Source organism: Heloderma suspectum, chromosome 6, assembly GCF_057233095.1.
Source record: "Heloderma suspectum isolate Gila_16-S chromosome 6, 16-S_ref, whole genome shotgun sequence".
Lineage (NCBI taxonomy): Eukaryota > Metazoa > Chordata > Lepidosauria > Squamata > Helodermatidae > Heloderma > Heloderma suspectum.
Window position 1 is genome coordinate 76266059 of NC_139463.1, and position 17628 is coordinate 76283686.

At 47.0% G+C, this 17628-nt stretch overlaps 1 protein-coding gene across 1 annotated transcript in view; it reads left to right on the plus strand.

The window, feature by feature from the left end:
• The first annotated feature begins 200 nt into the window (after positions 1-200).
• Positions 201-17628, plus strand: part of ASPDH (aspartate dehydrogenase domain containing) — a 79602-nt gene continuing 62174 nt past the window's right edge. The window contains exon 1 of the mRNA XM_084805063.1: positions 201-372. The gene's annotated coding sequence lies outside the window, so the exon portion shown is untranslated. The remainder of the gene's footprint in view (positions 373-17628) is intronic.

The following is a 17628-nucleotide window of genomic DNA, read 5'->3' on the forward strand; positions in this document are numbered from 1 at the left end:
AACCACAGCTGGTACCATGAGCAGCAGGCAGGAGGAAAGAAGACAGGCCAAAACAGAGCAGAGACAGACAGGCGCCGCTGATAGATTAGGGACGTGGCCTGTATTTCAAAAGACTTTGGCAGGACAGCTGCTAGCAGGGTTTCACACGTAATGACAAAACTGCCTTTGACACCCACATACCCCGCTCCTCTTTTGCGCTTGAATTTGCTCAAACTGATGATGGCACAAGGACGCAGCTTTGAATTCAGCTGAGGGAGAGACGTGAAGGAAGACGGGTTTACATCCATGGTATCGTAACCGTGTCAACATAGCTCAGTGGTAGAGCACATCCTTGGCATCAGAAGGTCTCAGGTTTGACCCCGGCATCTCCAGGTAGGGCTGGAAAAAGACCTCTTGCTTGAAACCCTGAGAGCTCGTTGCTGTCAGTCAATGTTGACAATACTGGGATAGATGGACCAAGGATCTGACCCAATACAAGGCAGTTTTCTATATTGCTATGTATGCGTCACTTGTGAGCACAGGTACTATTTGCATGATGGGAGAACATGACTGTCATTATGCTGTATGCACTATTATCCTGACTAAGCAGGTGTGTGTGTGTGTGTGTGTGTGCAAATTGCCTTCTCTCACACTGGGGATATATAAGCTTCTGCAGAAGGAGAAACTGTAAAGAGACCATAGGAGTCACCAAGGTTTGCTGGATAGTACCAAAAAAATTAAAGCACCGGACATTTTGCATTTCATGCAATGCACATAGAAATGTAGGGTGGCCTTGTGTCCTCTTTTACAGGGGACAGTGGTCCATTTCAAGACTTGCCAGGGGACTGTGCTCTATTTGAAAAGCTACCCAGTCTAATTCCAGTTTAACGATAAATAACTGTTGCTCATCAACAATTAATACCTGAACAGCAGACTGGACAGGCAGGCACACAGATCACCTGGTCCCAGTGATTCCACACCACCGTGAGATGTATTGTATTTCTCTTTAAGTTACAAAACTTATTTCTAAATTTGCATCTGTACATGTAATGAGCAGATGCAAATTTTATGCAAATCACTGTCCTCTTCTTTGGCGATTCAGAAGTGGCTGCTCGAACCCCATGGTCCGTCATCTGATCTGTTGGTCCATTGTCCACTTCCTGCCTCCCTCCTTGCCTTGTGCTGTCTCTTTTCCTCCTTCCAGGACGCAAATACTGCTGCTCTTCAGTGATGCTTTCTGCCACTATAATATGTACATTGTAGCCAAGCAGTGGCAATGCACCATTACGATGAAGAGCTTGGTTGCTATGGAGAATTCTCTCCCTGAATCTCTCTCTGATGCCTCACCTCTCTGTTGCCTTTTCAGGACAGAGCAAAGCAGGCAGACTTCAAGCCTGCATGATCCACTTTATTTTTCCATGAGATCCACCAACTGGAGCCTGGTGCAAAAGAGATACACTTTGAGTTAAAAAGATGCTGAGCCCAGGAATTCATTTTGACTACCAGAACTGAACCGAGCTCACAGCCCTTCCGTACAAATAAAAATCCACTCTTGGTTACCCCAAGGTTTCATTTCAGCAGTATAATTTATGGCAGGGATGAAAGTGTGGGGAAGACATTTTGTTGCTGCTATTGTTTTAACAGATGGGAGTCAGAAACCCTTGCAGATCCATTGCAGATCACTTAGAGTTCCAGATCTACCTTCAGCCCATATCTGGCATACAGTACTGGTAGTGATGTCTGGGTCCTGTTACACACAGCAGTGGAGGTCTCTCTGGAGCCTTGGGGAAAGTTCATGAAAGACAGGCACTCATTAAGAGAGAAGGCACTATTTTGCTGCAATACTAAGAAAACAACAACAATGCGAAGAAACTAGTAATTAAAGCCCATGCAGGAACTGAAATGGATACTGGGGCAATTAAAGCTGCAATCTTATGGGAGCAAGTCCCACTGAGCTTAATGGGGGTTACTTCTGAGCAGACATGTACAGGACTGCAATGTCAGAGAGGCTGTTCATGGGGCAGTTGAAAAGCCATGATCGACTAATTCTCAGCCACCATCAACAGGAATAATAAAATGGGCAGGAAGCCCAAAGAAGAATTTTAAAATTAACGTTGGAAAGGATCTTTGCTAAACAGGGCGTATGTGCGAGTGAACATTACAGAAGGGTCTTGGCCAAGGGGGAGGGCATTGCTGGATATTGTAGTGCTACATTAAGTGAGGTGTGGAACTTCTGTTTCAACTCCACTTCCAGCTAACTGTGGGAAAGCAGTGCCTCACCAGTGCCAAAGGAGGAAGTGTGGAAGCACCCGGACTCAGGACCAAAGTAAATGTGATGTTAATTAAATGTGCTGCTCCAAAGCACAGCAGGGTTTTTAAGTAACAGTAGGTGTTATTGCCTGCTTGCTTGTTGCTTCTCTGCCTGGCAAGCAAGAAGATAGTAGCGAGGAGGAGGAAGAGGAGCAGCAGCAGCTGGCAACAATGCTGGTAAGAATGTAGACCCACTGAGGGAGTGGCCCCCATGAGGGTGTCTTGCCCAGGGCCCTCAAAACCTGGAGCTGGCTCTGAATGATTAGTATTTTAAATTCAGGCCAGATGTCGCACCAACTCAAAAGCTTGCCGGAATGGCAAGCAAAAAGATGCCTGAGAGGAAGCAAGCTGCACATCGTTGGAGACAGGGTTTCACCAGGTTCGTGCCACCACTGAGAAGGCCCTGCTCTCAATACAGCCATCCACTAAGCTTCAGATGGGATGGGCACGTGGAGCGATTGCTAAGCTGAACCTGTGCGGAAGACCTTATATGCAGGCAGGCTCATATGGGAAAAAAAATTCCAGTGCTTTGCGTATCAAGCTTTAAAATTCAGTGCTAGCACTTTGCAACTGAGCCCAGAAATTAATTAGGAGCCAATGCAATTGTTGTAGGATTGGTATAATATAAGTGAGACTTGCAAAAAAATGGAGTGGTACATCATCACAAATAGAAGTGTTGTTCAACGTTCCAGCCAGCCATGTCTTCCTTTAGGATATTATATGCTGTAAGACCAGAATGGCAAACTTAAGGCTTGCAAAATCCACTTTGTGTTGTTTCTACTAGATCACCAAGATCCACAAATCAGAGCCTGGTGCAAAAGACATACACTTACATTTGAGGAATTCAGAGCCCAGGAATTAGTTTAGTGCATGGATGGGCAAAAGGTAGATCACCTGATAATTTTGAACTACAACTCCCAGTATGCCTGACTATTGGCCATGCTGGCAGAGGCTTCTGGGAATTGAAGTCCAAATTATCTGGATATCTACTTTCCACCCACTCCTGGTATAGAGTACCAAAACTGAAAGGAGTTTTAGAGTCCTTCCACATGAAAATCCACTCCTGGTTTCCTCCATGCTTTTTTCATTTCAGCAGTATAATTTAGGTTGGGGAGGTCACTTTGTTACTGCTGTGGTTAAACAACTGGGAGTCCAAAATTATTTTTGATCAACTACAAATCACCCAGAGATCTACCAGTAGATCCATATCTACCCTCTGTCCACCCCATTAAAAGGAGCCTAAGAGAGGCATTCTCTCCTCCCTTCCCCAGTTTTCTTTTCTAGTTGACATCAACATTATGTGGCTATTGAGCATGCTCAGTCCACATTGGGCTGTTTGAGATGGGTGGGTGAAAGACTGCATGCAGTTTAGCCCTTAGTGGCCTAAGTCACCCCACCTATATCAGAATGGTGGGGTATAAATCTTTATCAGGGTTTGTTTCTATAAAGATTTCTACCCCACCCTTGTAGTGGAAGCTGGTGGCTCCAATTTTCAGTGGGCCTGTGAATCCAGTCTAAGTTTTAGTCAGAACCAGCCAGAACCCTAAAGAAGGGTGATTTAGCTGGGGTGATTTAAGCCACTAAGGGCTAAACTATATGATACATTAATATGTAGCATGCAGCTGATCCTCACCATTTTGTTTACTTTAACTGCCATGTGCAGCTAGGGGACATTTAAACCTTCCTACTCTCCCACTCCCCCCCCCCATTCACCCCCATTCGCCCCCACCACCAATGGAACTTTTTTGTTTTTTTAGTCCAGCGGGTGGGGAATTGGGGAGGGGGTGAGAGTGGCTGGGTAAGAAGACTTAAACCTCCCCTACCTGCACATTGTTGTCCTGATTAGTGATGTATGGATTTGGTAAAATCTGTTCCATCCACATTTCACGGATTGTCACATGCCTTTTGTTCTGGAACTGGATTCCCCCCCATTCCCCAAATTTGCGCAAATTCACATTTGCACAAATGTGCAAATCCCCCCCGCCCCCGTACATTTTCATGTTTCAGTCTATGGGGCAAATGTGCATTTTTGGCTGTTTTTTTTAAAATTTCACATATTTTTCTACAACTAAATTTGTGTAAAATTCCTGAAAGTAAACAACAACAACAACAACAGTCCACAAGTCTGTGGAATGCTTGTGACTCGGGAAAAGCCAGTGTACTGAGGAATCCATGGGTTGGATTCATAGACATCTGAACCCATTTGATTTCATTGCAGATTTCTCTGACTTATCTAGTCGTGATCCAGAATGTCCCCTCCATGCGCTTACATTAAGGTAAATCAAACAGTGAGGATCAGCTGCACACGACATACATAATGTAGCATGTAATTTAGCCCTCACTCAGAGTGGCATATGGGAATTAAAATCACAAAATCGGAAACTTCTATCAAAAAATGTAATCAGAGATGGGCAAGGCAGGTTTTTTTTTTTTTTTTAAACCACATTCTTCAGATAAAATATGATCTACCCGGCAAGGCAAAAGTCTGCCAGGATAGAAATATCTTCTCCAACTGGCAGAAGAGAACTGGAGAGGGGGTCACTCAGGTTCCATGGGGCAGGGATGTTCCACAGTATTGGTGCAGCCACTGAGAAGGCCCTATCTCTTGTCCCAACCAAGCATGCCTCCACCACAGATGGGACAGGAGAAGGGATTCTCCACTTGATCTTCATGAATGGGCAGGGTGGGGGTGGAAGGAGGTGGCCCTTCAGGTATCCTGGACCTAAGCCATTTAGGGTTGAAAGGTAATGTTGTGTTCTAGATCTGACCAGTTCTGGTTCCATGCCAGGGCACTGTTTTGCTGGTTGGACCAGTACATTTCTGGTTGTTCAGCAACACTGCTAGTAATCTGGAAGGACAAACTATGTATTCCCAATGCAATACAAATAGCCTTGGTGGAACAGATTTAGGCCTAGAACTTTAGGTCAGGGATGCTGAGAGTTGTGGTCCAAAAACTGGAGGCTGGTGGCTCCAATGTCACTGGGGTGGTGAATCTGCTCTGGGTTTCAGTCAGAACCAGCCAGAACTCTAAAGGAGCTATCCAAGGTGCCCAGCCTATTTTGGGTACAGGGTTCAGCACCTTGGATAGCTCCTTTAGAATTCTGGCTGGTTCTGACTGAAACCCAGAGCAGATTCACCTCCCCACTGACATCGGAGCCACCAGCCTCCAGGTTGGGGAAAGCTGTGCTACATCAATGTTCTGTTTCCAGGAGTAGCTGACCTGATGTCCCTGGAAGCTAGCAGAGCATGGAGACGATGATCCCCTGACATTTGTCCCAGCACCAGCTGGTATGCAGAGGTATTCTGCTCCTGTACATGGAGCTTATATTTAGCTTTTATGGCTGGTAATTGCCAATTGATCTAAAAACTCGAGGAGTTTTGCCTGATCCCTTATAAAAAGCCCTCAAAATAAGTGGCCTTCTTCGAATCTTCCGGCTGTGAATTTCATCCATTAATCATGTGCATTGGGCTTCATCTGTCTGGAATGAACCTGATGGCAAACACCTTGGTTGTGTGCTCCCTGACCCCCCCCCCACACCACCCCTAGCCCCAGAAGAAGCAAAAAGGAGAAACAAAGCATCCAGCTAATGCTCAGGAATAAAACAATTTACTATAACATGTGACTAGCTGAGTGCATTTTGAGAATTATCTTTGTCAGGGCACAATCAACGCACGGCACAAAGACAAACTTTTGTGTGTATGTGTGTGAAATGCTAACTGCCAAATTAAAGCCATGAATACAATAATGTATACAATTAATGAACAAATCGGAGGCATTGTTTTTGTGTGTGTTCTACCAGCTGGATTTTAACTTGTGGTTGTTGATGTGCAATTAGGCTTGTAGAAATATCTCCTCTCATCCAGCCTCAGCCCCCATACGTGTCGATGTAGTTTTTCTACTACTGCCATGTAGACATGCTTAAATAAGTTGTTCTGTCCACTGCAAAGTATGAACAATTAGTTTGATGTTTTCAGGACCTCATGTTCCTGCAGATGGGTAGATGCATTTATTTTATTTATTTTTTGGCCTAAACTTTTCTGTTAGGATTAGTGTATAGTGATTTTCTCACCTTTGGGTGCAATCTTATGCATGGTTAGACAGCAAAACATTCTATAACTCCCAGCATTCCCCAGCCAGCATGGCTAGCTGGGGCATGCTGGGAGCTATAGGACTTTTTTTCTGTCACAACTTGCATAGGATTGCACCCTTATATCCGTAACAATATTATATTAATGTGGCTTTCAATGGCTGGGATCTTACTTGCATTTTGTTCTAAGCTGTTTTGAATGCCCCTCCTCCCACCTACTTCCTTTATTTTGCCATTCATTTTTAAAAATACTTGTGATGTTTTATGGATATATCGTCAGTCATGATTTGTGAATATCTTATTTTTTCATTTATTTATTTTAAACATTTCTGTTCCACGCTTTGATACAAAACGGCAGATCACAAATACAAAGAAAATAACAGATTAAATAAATGGAGCGCAACAGCAACAATAACAACTGAGCAGCAGGTAAAAGCAGCAAGAAATAAAATGAAACAATGGTTAAATGTTACAAGGCCTGTGTGTGTGTGTGAGAGAGAGAGAGAGAGAGAGAGAAGGACTTCATCTGGCACTGAAAAGTTATCAGAGTTCTCTGAGTGGCATACAATACATTAAAAACATACAGTGCAAACCTCAAAACAAAAAACAAAAACCATCACAGAATAAAACTAAGGTAAAACCAGCACCAAAGAATAAAGCCATTACACCATCATAAAACCAAATTAAAACCAGCAGCAAAATAGAAGTACTAAAAGCACTAAAATCAGTTCTTATAACGCATGGGAGAATAAAAAGAATATGACTATGTGTTGCAGAGGATTCTAGGCTTTAAAAAAAACAAACACCACTGCCCTAAAAATAGAATCGCCCCCCGCCCCCGGCCCACTTTACCATCAGGACTGTTGTATAGGGGGAAATGCTGGTCTGTTTCTGAACACAATACAAAGCTCTGGTGCATGATCTAAAGCCGTACATCGCTTGGAACAGCGATATATGACTTTAAAGATCTGCTTGCTCCCACATGAACCTATTGGGATGTTGTTAAGGTCATTCTTCATGCATTTCCAGAGAAAATTAGTAGTAGTGGACTAGTTCTCTTAATTAATTAATTAATAGCCTTCCTTGCTGCCAAAAATGGCTCTGAAGGGAACTAACAATAATAAAATATTATTTATTTATTTATTGCATTTTTATCCCACCTTTCTTCCATCATGGAACTCAAGGTAGCTACATGTGGTTCCCAGGTGGTCTCCCCTCCAAGCACTGACCAGATCCAGACCTGCTTAGCTTCCACAAGGCGGCTGCCTCATGTGCCTTAAAACGTAACATAAAAATAGTTTCATCAAAATACAATTGGGGCGCAATCCTATAAGCCATAAGCCTCCGAACTCAATCTTCGCCTCTGTGCTCCTTCTGCTCTGCATTTTAGCTAGACAGGCTTTTTTTGCCTGTCTAGCTGCCCAGTCTCCTCCTCTCCCCACCCACCTTTGGGACTTTGGAGAGGCAGTTAGCACAGTTCTCTCTGTGTTGGCTGAGGGGGTGGGGAGGGGAGAGGGGAGCTCCGATTCCTGGCTCTGAGGTTGGAGCATTAACTCTGACCACAGATCAGGAATTCAAATTATCCCATGCACCCCCCCCCCCAAATTCTGCCTAGGGGCAATAGCATTGCTCCCTTAAAAATGCAATGATAAATAAGTAGACAGCACCCAACCAATTAAATAACCCCTTCAGCAGCAGACCAGCTTGCATGCCATAGACCTGCCTGAATAAAAAACATCTTTGCCTGTCAACAGAAGGGAGTCAACCGAGCCTTTCTCAGCAGGGAGTTCCAGAGCCTGGGAGCCACCACCGAGGAGGCTCTTTCTTGTGTCCTCACCAAACCTGCTGCCTCCGATCTTAAAACCTGGGTCAGCTTGTATGGGAGAAGAGGGTTTTTCAGGTAGTTTGGTCCCAAGCCATAGGGGGCTTTATAGGTCATAGCCAGCATTTTGAATTGTGCCTGGAAACAGACTGGTAGACAGTGAAGCTGTTGTAACATGGGAGTCACAAGCTCCCTGTAACTGGCCCTGGTCAACAGTCTGGCCACAGCACTCCGGACCAGCTGAATACTCCAAACACCTTTCAAAGACGGTCGCAAACACAGTGTGATGCTTGCAGCAGTCTAAACATGATGCAACTAAGGCATGCATGACCGTAGCCAGATCAGACATCTCTAGGAATGGATGTTTACTGAAGAATACCTGGTGAGCTTCCAAAGAATCCAGTGTTTCCCAGGGAAATTGTTTGAAAATTCATCCTGCTGCTACTTCCGTCATCATCCCCCCAACCATTGCTCTCCAGTGAAACTGACAAAGTCAGGGGAAAGCATGGTCAGTTACACCAATATCTTTCCAGTTTCTTCTTAAAAATTAAAGTAGTGCATCCCTTCTGAAGGAAAAGCAAGCAAGCAAACAAGCAAACATCCAAGAATCTCCCTCCCCTCTTCTGAGCAGAAGCAGCTGTAGAGGCAGAGAAAAGGGGAAGACAGTGAAGCTTTCCCAGAATCTGACAAAAAAATTATCCAGCCTCATAGGGGTCACATAAGAGGCAGCAGTGGCAGAGGTGGGGGTGGGGATATGGGCATCAGTGGAATTGATCAGGCATTCCCATGATAGGGTAGAATGAAAGGAATCTGCATCAGGGAAATGGCTTGCTGTCCTGTCCTAGCTTGGCTCAAGGCTCCCAGTGGAGGCTGATGCAACGCTGTGGTCCTTACTGGAAGGGCAGGGTCACATCTAGGGATGTCGGAGAATTTCTCCACGAATCTCTGGGAGACCGAATGCCAATGCATTCGGCCCCCCAAAATTGGTGGAGAAATTCTCTGACACCCCCCCGCCCCCCCCCCCAGATGGGACTTACCTTTCCCGAATGTCCCTGGCACTGGCGGCTCCCGGCGGCAGTGCGGCGGTGGTGGCGGCCGGTCTTCCGACCGGCTGCTGCCGCCACCATTTCCAAGTTAAAAACAACAACAACAACAAACGTGATAGGCTACGTAAAGATTTACATAGCCTATCACAGCTAGATTTTCAAAAAACACCATGATAGGCTATGTATAGGCTATTTGCGTTGCCCTTATTTTCGCAGTAGTCTATTTATTTATTTATTTATTTATTTCTATGCCTACGTCAATGTTTACGTGGACTACACGTGCCCAAATAAGGAACGAAAATGGCGGCGCCCATGGGTGCCGCCATTTGCGTACGCGCTTCCCCCCCCAAAGTCAGCCATGATAGGCTATGTAAGGATTTACGTAGCCTATCACGGCTGACTGCAGGGACGCAAACGGCGGCGGCTATGGCAGGACAGCAGGATTCGCGGCTGGAGGGACAGGGCGCCTCCCCCCCAGCCAGAATTTCGGCTGGAGGGATGGGGCGCCTCCCCCCCGGCCAGAATTTCGGCGGGGAGGGATGGGGCGCCTCCCACCCCACCCAGAATTTCAGGGGGAGGAACAGAGCGCCTCCCCCCCACCGCGAAGCAAGCTGCGGGATAAGGTAAGGGACTTTTGTCTATCCCTATTCACATCTGATAGAGCAGAGTTACATCAGGCTATGTGGGATCAGGCAGGACCTTGGACAGATCACTATGAGGGGTGCTGGCTGGAACTCACCCAAGGAGAGCTGTTGTCTCAGCAGTGTGCAAGAAATCTTCTGAGGACATATTAAGTCTGGCTGATCTGGACCTGATGTTAACTCCACCCCCCCCCCTGAGGATTTATCTGTGTTCATTAAAGGGCCATTGCTCAAGTCTGCAGTCACTGGCTCCTAAGCTGTGGGGGTGGTGATGGCTACATCAAGGGGGGTGTCCTCCAAGTCTGGTAAAGTCGCATCCCCTAGCCTGGCCCTGGAAGGTCCTGGAATAGCAGATGATGGCTCACCAAATCATGCCTCCTCCATGCTGAGAGAGTGGGACAGGAAACAGTAGCCATGAGAGAAGGGCAGGGGAATATACAGGACAGTGAAGGCTCTGATTTGGCGTTTCAGAGTCTTGATGAGCAGTAGGCCACACACTTCCAAGCTTTGCTCTGCATGAGGGCTAGATTCTTAGCTCTTTTTGAAATGGTGTTGCCCTGCCATCCTTCATTGTAAATCTGCCCATGGTTTCTGTATGTAGAGCCCTTCTGGGCCTATGCATTGGTCAGAAGGAGAGGTTCATGCCTTCCTTAGCAAGCTAACTGTACACACCTGTCCACTGGACCACACCGTGTCTCTTTTTGGAGGATGTTTCCACATATGGAGTCTTTGCCTTACAGTTCCCTTGAGGTGGGCTTGGTGTATCCAGACAAGTTCTGCCTGTCTGGCTTGGAGAAGCCTTGGCTGATCCTTGAATTTCACAGGGACCAGGCAGCTGATGGGAATCCTGAGATTATGGAAATACCTTTGCCTGATGCTCACTTCTCTAACCTCCCCCCTCCCCTGGTCCCAGTTGGCTCCCCTGAAACCCAGTCACCATGGAAACTCTGCAGCACTGTGGATCCCTTGTTGCCATGGTGACTCCGCCAGTGCTGCGGATTCCCAGTTGCCATAGCAACTCCGCAGGCTCCAGGTGGCGGCACAGTGCAGCCAGGGAGGGAGGGGGAGTGACGGAAGGAGGGGAGGGGAGAAGGGGGTGCTCCTGAAGGGGCCTCTGCCAAAGCATCTGTGAGCATGAAAAAGAGAGACAGATGGATCCCAGAGCACCAATTTCGGGTGCACTGGCACAGAGTCCATCAGGATATAGCCTTGAAACCCATTTGCTTTAGCCCTGGTCTGGGACATGTGTGGCAATAAATAAACAGAGGGAACGTCTTGAGGGGGACATGTGCAGGCTGCTTTTCAGTCCACTGAGCAGCCCCAAATCATCTGCATATGTTTAGGGTTAGGGGGGAAATCTTCCGGGTCAACGGGCATGAGTTGTAGCCAAGTTTGAGCCCCAGCACTTCTTTTGGGATACAGTCCTGTGGCCTGCACCCTTGCTGCTCAGACGCCCCAGAACCTGTAGGCTTCCAAGTTTCCTATGCATTGCTGGGCTGAAGCCAGCAGGGCAGGAGGTGACCTTTGCCTCCTCGTCCTCCGATATCCTTTATTTTTGCTAGATGGGCTTTTCAGCCTGTTTAGTCAGGGCGCTTTGGGTAGGGAGGGAAGGAGGTTGGAGGAGGCTCGGGATAAATAGAATCCTGGCCTCCCTAGTCTCCTCCCCTTCCCGCCCACTGGAATGCCCCCTTCCCCCCCTCTCTCCGGGGTTGATTTTCCAACCTCAGAGAGGCAGCCAGCCTGGTTCTCTCTGCACTAGCTGTGAGGAGTTGGGGCTCGGATCTCCGACTCCCCCTTCTGACCTCGGAGTACTTATTCCGACCTCAGCAGGGATTTTCCGAGTCAGCCTATGGTCCCTGGGACACCCGCTCAGGGACCACAGGTTTGCTCTCTTACAAACAAAAGCACTGCTTAGGCTCAATTCTCACTCCTCATCTCCATCGCATATCCTTCCCTCCACTATCCAAGGAAAGGAGCCAACCCTATGCATGAGTATTTGGAAGCAAGGAAGTAAGCACCACTGTATTCACTGGGTTGGATCCAGATTTATGCTGGATCAACTGTGCTGCTGTCACAAGTGGACTTCCCTGCCCTCTCCCTCCCTCGGCAGCCCCTCCAGCCCACTGAAAATGCTACACAGAGAGTCAGCGGAGCCTGTTGGATGGGGTGAGCTCCATTTGGATGGAGGGATCCTCTGCGAGCAAAGCCCTCCCTTTCATGGAAGGTCCCTTCCTCTCGCGGAATGCAGATTCTAGATCCAACGTAATATATGTAAACCACATTGAGGACTTTAGCCAACATCTCAGAATCAGTTTCAGCAGCAGGACTGACTCCTAGAATACAGGAAGTAATGGCATGGATAAAGCACCTCTGAGCCCGTATCCACACCCTGTCCCCACATGCTCAAGATTAAGCCACCACTTTTCTCATGATCCACGCCCCCCTTATTTCCCACTGCTCTGCTAATATCTCTCGGTTCTGATGGAGTGTTAGTCACAAGCTTCCCCCTATTCCTCCTCCCGCCCCCCGCCCCAACAACCTTGAGTTCAGAGGTTCTCACACTGTGGTCTGCTGCCAACCATTCGTGGTCCTCATGAACTCCATCCAAGGGATCTACAGAAAGGTTGTGGAGGAGTCCAGAATCTCTGTACTTGGCCCTGCGCTTAGGGTGGCTGCCTCAGAATTGCCAAAAGAGGAGAAATGCATCACCCAAAAAGAAAAAGAGGATTAGGATTTGCAGCACATTTGCTTATGCTAATTTACACGGATAGGTGCAAATTTGGAAAGAATTGTTAGAATTTAATAATTCTATTATTAAAATTTAGCACTACAGTACATCTCACCATTTGTGTGGAAGACTGTGGCCGGGTGACCTGTGTGTCTCCCTGTTCAGTCTGCTGCCCAGATGTTCAGTGTTGATGGGCAACAGCAGTTCTTAGGATTCAATGACAGGCTTCGCACAACACACTAACCCATACTCAGCGGTTGAGTGTGAGTTGTTAGCTGAACTGTGGGTTAGCATGTTGTCTGAACCCAGGACATTTTCCGCAGGATGGCTTGTTAACCACGCAGGATGGCTTATTTTTCTCGAACAAGCCACCTTGAGAACCCATGGTTTGTTGCTGGGTTGTTCAGCATGGTTAACAAGCCACACCGCATGGTTAGCAAGCCATTCAGCTGAAAATGTCCTGGGTTCACACAACATGCTAACCCATGGTTCAACAAACAACCACTGAGTGTGGGTTAGCGTGTTTTGTGAACAGTCCTTCCAACAGACATGGACAGGGCAGCCCTTCAAATAGAGGATGGCTTCAAAGGGAGGGCTGTCCTCTGCAAAAAGAGGACATATGCCACCCTAGCCTGTGCTTAATTTTTTTTGTTTTTTGTCTGATGAATGAGATCAAGGCCATTTTGACCAGGGCCAGATTATTGAACAGGTTACTGAGGCTCTGGCTTAGGATCTGTGATTTTAATAATGTTCCTCCCACCGTCCCCAAATTATCAGTTCAAGGGCCCCTTTCTCAATGGGCATGCCTGTGAGTTACATGATACAGCACTGGTTTTCAGTTCACAGCATTGCTGGCACTGAAGGAAAAAGAAACGTTTATGAAGTAGCCCAACGAGGACCCCTGCAATTTTCAAGTGGCTCAGGGGAAGAAGGAAAAAGTTTGAGAACTGCTGCTGTCTGTACATTTCTTCCCCCCCACCCTTCCTTTCAATAGACTCAGAAGAAGAACAGAAGAGGCCCCGAGGCAGTTTGAAGGTCAAAGTAATTCAGCTGTACCAAGACCAGACATTGCTGCTGACCCACACACTGCCTTGGAGACCTTTCCCAGTGGGCAGCCAACACTCCGCCATGGTTTCCCACTGGGCCCGTGCATGTCTCTGAACCAAGGAAAGTGGCTTTGTGCTCAGTGTGGATTTCATAGCTAAGCAGGATCTGCATCTGTCTGCAGCTTCACTGCTAATATTCTTTGTTTATTTGTGTGCAGTATTCAGCCAGAGCAGAGCTGCAGAGCTACTTTCAGCCTGAGGGCTGGGTTCCATTTTTGAGAAGCTCTCGGGGGTTGCATTCCAGTGGTGGATGGGGACAAAGGCAAAAGGGGGTGGGGACAAATCCCCACACACACACACACAATACCAAAAATACCAGCCTATTTTAGCTTAAAGCTCTCACTGCCGGTAACTAAGCCTTAGAAGAGGCATTCCAACTTTTGAGAATGGGGGGAAAAACCTGCACAAAACCTGGGAAGCAAATTGGTGGTTGGGAGAATGAGGGTGGGGCCAAGGGAAGGGGCATGGCCTTTTGGTGAACACTGGAGGGCCAGCTTGGGCCCTGGGGCTTGAGAGGTACTGCACCTGTGACAGTGTTTGGAAACAACTTCAGGTAGGTGCATGTCCAGACTGCAAGATCATCCTCAGCAGTCCTTTTCCAGGAGACCCTGTCAAAGGAAGTGAGGTTGGTGGCTAGCAGGAACAGGGCCTTTTCTGCTGTGGCACCCCAGCTGTGTGGAATGAGCTCCCTACAGAGGTTTGCCTGGCATCTATGTTGTACTCCTTCCAGCGCCTTTTTATTCTCCCAGTATTTTAGCATTTGAGCTTCCTAGTCTTTTAGTTTTGGTGTTTTAAATCTGTATTTTAAATCTCTGCATTGTGGCTGAGTTTTGGGTTGTATTGTTAGATGTGGTTTTAAGCTTTCATATTTTATATTGTTTTATGGTGTGCTTTGCAGTTTTAATTTTTGTGAACCGCCCGGAGAGCTTCAGCTATTGGGTGGTATAGAAATGAAATAAGTAAATAAATACGTACATACATACATAATTTTATTTATTTATTGCATTTTTATACTGTCCAATAGCTGAAGCACCATTAAAACCATAAAATGCAAGACAATGAAATACAGATGATAAAATACAATATCAAAGTTTAAAACAACAATATAAAAATAAAAAATGACCAAACACAAGCTAGCAGCAGGGCAAGGTTTAGAATACAATACCAGATATAAAACAAACTGAAAAGCTAAAATGCCTGAGAGAATAAAAAGGTCTTCATATGGTGCTGAAATGAGCACAATGTAATAAACCTGTTTTGCGCCCAATGGTTTGTTCTTTCTTCTCCTGCGTGGCCCTCTTTCTGCTTACAATATTTATGGGCAAGGGGGAGGGGCCAAAGATAGTCATACTGGTCCATGAGGGGGAAAAAAATCCAGAATCCACGGTTGGGCAATACCTTTATTAGGACCAACCAAAATTTCCCCAAAGTCTGCAAGCTTTTAAGTTCACCAGCACTCTTTGTCAGGCTAGGTGGTACAAAAAACAGGGAATGGGAGAAGAAACAGAAGAGTCCAAAAATCTGGCCAAATGTTATGGCCATGAGGTCTGCCATTTAGATAGGCCCAGTCTCAAAATGGAGATATGCAGTGTCAATGATGTAGTCAGTGGTCAGTGTCACAGGTATGATTGGCAGGTGTTGCACCTAGCAATGCAGGCGTATTTTGGGATAGAGAAGCAATGCTTGATCTCCATTTCTGAAAAGCAAAAGGCTGTAACTCTGTTCTGCCTCTTGCCTTGGGCAAAACACACAGGTTCCTGAGTTCTGAGCAGTGGTGGCCAATATGTGGCCTTCCAGATGTTTTGGCCTAAAGTTCCCATCATCCCTCACCACTGGCTGTGCTAGCTAGGGCGGATGGGAGTTGTGGGCCAAAACATCTGGAGGGCCACAAGCTGCCCACCACTAGTATGCAGCCTGCCATGTATCCTTAGGATTAGACTGGCGATAAATCTGCAAAGGATAAATAGCCAAACAGGTCTATACCAGGTGGCCCAAAAGTAGGTATACAGTTGTTTAGACTGTTGATGGGAGGGGGAGAGAATATGTGAGTAGAAGATGTGTGGGTGGAGTCAGAATGACAGTAGGGAAAAGTGAGTGAAAGGGAGTGACAGTTAAATCAGTTAAGTGTAGAGAGTGAGGGGAGTGAGGCCCTTAAGTAGGTATACAGTTGTTTAGGGTATACTGTATACCTACTTTTGGGCCACTCTGTATATGCCATCTTATCTTGAGGGCTTATGGCAGGTGGCTATGCTGAAGGTTCACAGTTTAAATTCACACTACCGCCAGGAGAACACATTCTTCTTCTCTTGCAATGCCGGTGTTACGAGTTTGGTCGTCAGGGTTAGCAGTGTGGTTTTGCCTGACAAACTCGATGGGTGCTTAGGGGCACAACAAAAGGGCTGTAATGGCTCATAATGGTCTGGAATCTCTCTCTAGGCTTGGCAATGTGACACTCCTCAGAATGCTGAGAGCAGATACAGAGATACGTAGCTGGAGGCTGCAGCTATCTGAATTTGGGAACAGACAGAAGCTGAGAGAGCTGTGAGTTTAGCTGGACTGGAAGCAGCCTGAAGGCTACGGGGATCCACCTTGTTGCTTTTGAGGAATCAGAAGCAGGATTAACAGCTGTGCTGCCTGCTGTAGGAGTCTGTTTGCTTCCACTATTTACTTCTCACCACTTGAGGAAGTGGGGGAGTACTTAATACAGGCATCCTGTGATGTTTAATGTTTGCTCTGCATTGTAAGCCAGCTAGACTAAGAAACCTTGTTATTAGACAACCTAACAGAGCAGTCCTATGGTGCATGTGTGTGAAGGGTGGGATATCGTGGCAGAGTTATTGCCACTTCTTATGTCCTGCTTGCTCGCTGAGGCCAGGGCAGGATGGGGGCCAGTGGAGGCTGGTGGCTCTGATGTCAGTGGGGCGGTGAATCTGCTCCAGGTGTCAGTCAGTCAGACCTCTAAAGGAGATATACAAGGTGTTTCTGCATAGCTCTTTGGATAGTTCCTTTAGAGTTCTGGCTGGTTCTGACTGAAACCCAGAATGGATGCACTGCCCCACTGACATCAGAGCTACCAGCCTCTACTGATGAGGGCTTTTTCCTATTTTATTTATTTATTTGCCTTTGTCCCCTCCCATTGCAGTCAATGAGAGAGAATTAACCACCTCAGCTCCAGAGTGAATGTGGTTGAGAGCTCCTTTGGGGGGGCAGTTCAGGTGAACGAGGGGAAACTCAGCCAGCCCTGAAAAAATGCCACCCTCCCGTCACACACACATACACACACACAGCACTGGTGGAACATCCATAGCACGATATCTATCCCCACAGGGTTTATGGAGGCGGGCCGGGGGGCCTCCCTTTCTGCCAGTGGAGCAGCCCTTATATGCCACACCCAACAGCGCCTCTCTGGCCAGCTTTCGGATTGCACCCTAAATTGAACCTCAGACCTGTGGGCCAAATCTGGCCCAGGAATGGATAAAGATGTACCGGAAGAGCAGGGGGGTGTAGAATGGTGGGAAAAGGACTATTTATGTATTTGTTGAAAGGCTGGGGCCAGGGGCAGGGGCACAAATTCCAGGGGTGGGCAGGGCCAAAGGCAAAAGGGGCAGGGCCAAAATTCTGGCATATTTTACCTAAAAGCTCTTACTGCCAGTAAAAAAGCTTTAGGAGAGGCATTTCCACCTCTTAGAATGGGAAAAAAACTGCACAAAACCCCCAGAACGCACCAAAGAATCTGTGGTTGGGGAAAGGGGGTGGGGCCAAGGGAAGGGGGTGGGGCCTTCTCTGGGAAAACCAGTGGACCAGATTGGGACCCCTGGAGGGCCAGATTTAGTCCGTGGAGCTAAGGTTCTGTTCTCCCAGCCTTGAATATCTACAACAGCCTTCTCAAGCCTGATGCCTCCAACTGT